Below are 4,475 nucleotides of genomic sequence, written 5' to 3'. Positions count from 1 at the left end.
AAATACAATATTAGAGATTGTTTTACTAAACCTTTTTTTTTTTTAAACCTTTTATTTTATCAATGAGGACACCTAAAGCAGAGAAGTTAAACCACCTGCCCAAGGTCACAAATGTTGGTTATTAGTAAAACCTGATGCCTAATAGTATTCTTCCCACCAATGTTTTGTTTTCCTTCATTAGTAGATCATATTTTAAATAGACCACCCCCTAGTGCTATATTATTATGCAGTTTATTTCAGCCTATACTTCAGAAGTAAACAAAAAATTACTCATTAAAAAAAAGAATAAAGGCACATTCATAGTCTTTCTCCAAAGACACTTGTTAAAATATATCATTACTAGCTTAGGCATCTTAAAAATTGCACTAATACAAACAACTAAAATATATTATAAGCAACTACCAATCACCCTTATAAGAAGCTTTTTTAAATCTATTAGGATTTAAAACTTATGTGGTTCTGGTATGAGACAGTAATGATCTGCTCCACAGATCCACTCCCCAATGAGACTGGTGAAAATTATTTTTAAAAACAACTATTTAAAGTCTCTGGAAATTGTTCTAATGGCCTATAGCACATAAAGAAAGAAACATTTATTCAAGGAAAGCCACTACAATTTTATAAGAATAGTGAGAATCTGGTATTTGAACCAAGAACCACACTACCCCTCCCTCTTCCAACTCAGTGAGATGGAAATTCCACTCCAGACCACCACAGCCAAGAAAACCCTGTTTCTCCAATGGGAGAAATTATAAGCCAGTCAGAAGATTATCTTCTAGGAAGTCAGGATGCAAGTATTTCTCATATTGTCCTGTTATCTGTTGCTGAGGCTAAGTTCTGAGTGCGTGCAAGGGAGAGTTGGGGGCTTCCCTGGTCGCTCAGTGGTAAAGAATCTGCCTGCAATGCAGAAAATGCAGGAGACATGGGTTCAATCCCTGGTTGGGAAGATCCCCTGGAGGAGGGCATGGCAAGCCACTCCAGTATTCTTGCCTGGAGAATCTCCAAGGACAGAGGAGCCTGGAGGGCTACAGTCCATAGGGGTCGCAAAGAGTTAGACACGACTGAAGTGACTTAACATACACACACAAGGGAGAGTTGAGGGATTGCTTCTTCTACTCTCGAATTAGGATGAAGGCTCTACCTTGGGAGTGGCACAGCTGAGAAGCCTGGAGCCTTCAGTGCCATTACACTGATTGGCAGAGTTTCCACGCTGGGAGAGACGAGCTGAGATCTGGTGTCACTCTCAAATTGTCCCCACCTCAGAAGCACTCATCTCCGAAAGCTGGGGTGTCACTCAGAAAGACTGGCAATATTGTTCCTACCTGCCATCATTAGTTTGCCTGAGAGAGAAAAGAGACAAGTGAGAGGAAGACTCCTGGGATCAGAACAAATTTCAAACAAGATTTCAGTACTGTTCTTTCAAAGGAATTTGATTGGATCAGTTTGTGGAGCACTTTATGGCCCAAGGGTGTTGTGTCAGTCAGCAATGTAACCGCAGGGTGTGGTCAGGGAGACAAAGAAAGCCGTACTAAAACCACTGTCAACCCGGGGTGACTGAGCATACTCAAGTCTGCATCCTCTGAAGAGCAATAACAGAGGCTTTCCATCACAAGGGAAAATAAACTTCACTATTCAGCCAGTCTCTAAACATGTAAATATTGTTGTTTAGTTGCTAAGCCACGTATGACTCTTTTGCAACCCCATGGACTGTAGCCCACCAGGCGCCTCTGTCCATGTCCATGGTATTTTCCAGGCAAGAATACTGGAGGGGGTTGCCATTTCCTTCTCCAGAGGATCTTCTCAACCTGGGACCAAACCGCACCTTCTGCATTGCAGGTAGATTCTTTACCATCGAGCCACGTGGGAAGCCTGCAAACATATAAATAACAAGTCCAAAAAGAAAGTGGGGACCAGTACCTAGAGTTGCCTGAAAATGCTTAATTTCGAAAAATAAATAACAAAACGTACAAACAATGTATGACCCCTCCATCAGAAAGTAAGAAGGCATAAGAACTGCATGTGAAGCAACCAGATGTTGGGTTTAACAGACAAAAATTTCAAAGCAGCCATTATAAATAGTTTCAAAGAACAAAAGAAAACTATGATTAATTATAGAAGATACGATGATCATGTCTCATCAAATAGAGAATGTCAATACAGAAAACTTATGAAAAACAAACAAATGGGAACTCTAGAGCTAAAATGACAATAACTGAAATAATTCACTAGAGGGGCTCAACAGTAGATTTGAACTGGCAGGAGGAAAAAAATTAGCAAACTTGACGATAGATTGATAAAGATATAATTAATAGAATAGAGAGAATGAAGAAAGAATAGACAGAAAAAAGAATGAAGGAAAATGAGCAGAGCCTCAGGAAATGTGGAACACCATTAAATTCATGGTGGACTTTGCTGGTGGCTCAGACGGTAAAGCATCTGCCTACAATGTGGGAGACCCGAGTTCAATCCCTGGGTTGGAAAGATCTCCTGGAGAAGGAAATGGCAACTCACTCCAGTATTCTTGCCTGGAAAATCCCATGGACAGAGGAACCTGGTAGGCTATAGTCCATGGGGTCATAAAGAGTCTGACACAACTGAGTAACTGCACTTTCACTTTCATGCAATACTGGAGTACCAAAAGGAGGAGAGAGAGAGAAAAAAGAAGAAAAAAAATTTTTTTAATAATGACTGGAAACTTCTCAAAGTTATTGAAAAATATTAGTCTATATAGCCATGAAAGTCAACAAACTCCACATAGGATAAGCATGGAGATCTATAGACATCATAGTAAAAATGCTGATGGTCAATGACAAGGAGAAAATCTTGAATGCAAGACACTAACTACTTGTTGTCACCATTTATGAAGGAACCCCAATAAAATCAGTTTACTTATAACTGGAAATAAGGGAGACCAGAGGCAGTGGGATAAGATATCAAAATTGCTCAAAGAAAAAAAATCTGTCAACCAAGAATCCTGTATTCAGGATTTGCCTTTCAAAAATGAAGGCAAAATAAAGACATTCCCAGGTAAATCAAAACTGAGAGAATTTGTTGACAGTGGACCCACATTATAAGAAACACTAACAGAAGATCTTAAGGCTGAAAGCAAGTGGCCTCAGAGAGTAATTCAAATCCACATGAACAAACAAAGAGCCCTGGATGAGGTAATATGTAATTATAATTATGTAATTATAAAAGACAATGCAGATCATTTTTCTTCTCCTTTCTTTAACTGATTTAGGAAGCAATTGTATAAAACAACGAGTATGTAATGTATCAACCATAACATATAAAAATGTGGTATATTTGTAGAATATTTGCCAAGAACAACACAAAGGAGGTGAGAACAATGCCATATTGGAGAAATTACAAATACTAAACCAGTCTTGCATTCCTAAAATAAACCCCACTTACCTTCTTCAAGGATAATGAGAATAAACTTATATAAGCCACAACTAAATTTTTTCTGAAATCCTTCCGGATTTTAATGAATTGTAATATAGTAGTAACAGATTTCAGTGATTCTAGTGTTTGCCAATTAAAATGCATATTTTCCCCCAATGAGTTATGTCAGAATTCTTCAGAAGAGGAAATCTCTGTACCAAGCATGCCTAGGGCCAAATCAAACAGGTCAATGAGTTGTTCTGCCTGTGGAATGATCTTCAGGTCTGCTGTCTGGACTTACTAACCCTCAAGTTCTTTGTGTCTCAGCACAGAAGGAATTTAGCAAGAGGCAAAGTAGTAGGCAAGAAATAGATTAATTAATATAGGATGCTTGTAAGAGATGCAAGCAGACAGGTGAGGGAACTCTGCCAACAAGCAACTAATTTTTAAATAATATTAAGGTCTGGTAGCTCAGCTGGTAAAGAATCTGCCTGCAATGCAGGAGACCCTAGTTTAATTCCTGGGTTGGGAAGTTCCCCTAGAAAAGGGATGATAGGTTACTCATTCCAGTATTCTTGGGCTTCCCTGGTGGCCCAGACAGTAAAGAATCTGCCTGCAATGTGGGAGACCTGGATTCAATTCCTGGGTTGGGAAGATCCCCTGAAGGAGGGCATGGCAACCCAGTCCAGTATTCTTGCCTAGAGAATCCCCATGGACAGAGGAGCCTGGCAGTCTACAGTCCATGGGGTCACAAAGAGTCAGACATGACTGAGCGACTAAGCACAGCACTCAAGGCCCTCTGGGCTTCTCTGGTGGCACAGTGCGTAAAGAAACCACCTGCAATTCAGGAGACTGGAGTTCAATCCCTGGGTGGGGGAAGATCCCCTGGAGAAGGAAATGGCAACCCACTCCAGTATTTTTGCCTGGGAAATCCCTTGGACAACAGAAGGCTGGTGGGGTACAGTCCATGGGGTCACAAAGAGTCAGACATAACTTAGTGACTAAACCACCACCACCACCACCGAGGACCCATTATCAGTTAAGGGTTCCACTTCTACCTTCTGAAAAATTTCCTTCAAGAATTATGAGTC

This window comes from Bos grunniens, chromosome 3 (genome assembly GCF_055505025.1).
Source record: "Bos grunniens cultivar Pamir isolate PY7600 chromosome 3, Bosgru_T2T1.0, whole genome shotgun sequence".
NCBI classification, from domain to species: Eukaryota; Metazoa; Chordata; class Mammalia; order Artiodactyla; family Bovidae; genus Bos; species Bos grunniens.
Note: the sequence above shows the minus strand (reverse complement) of the source record.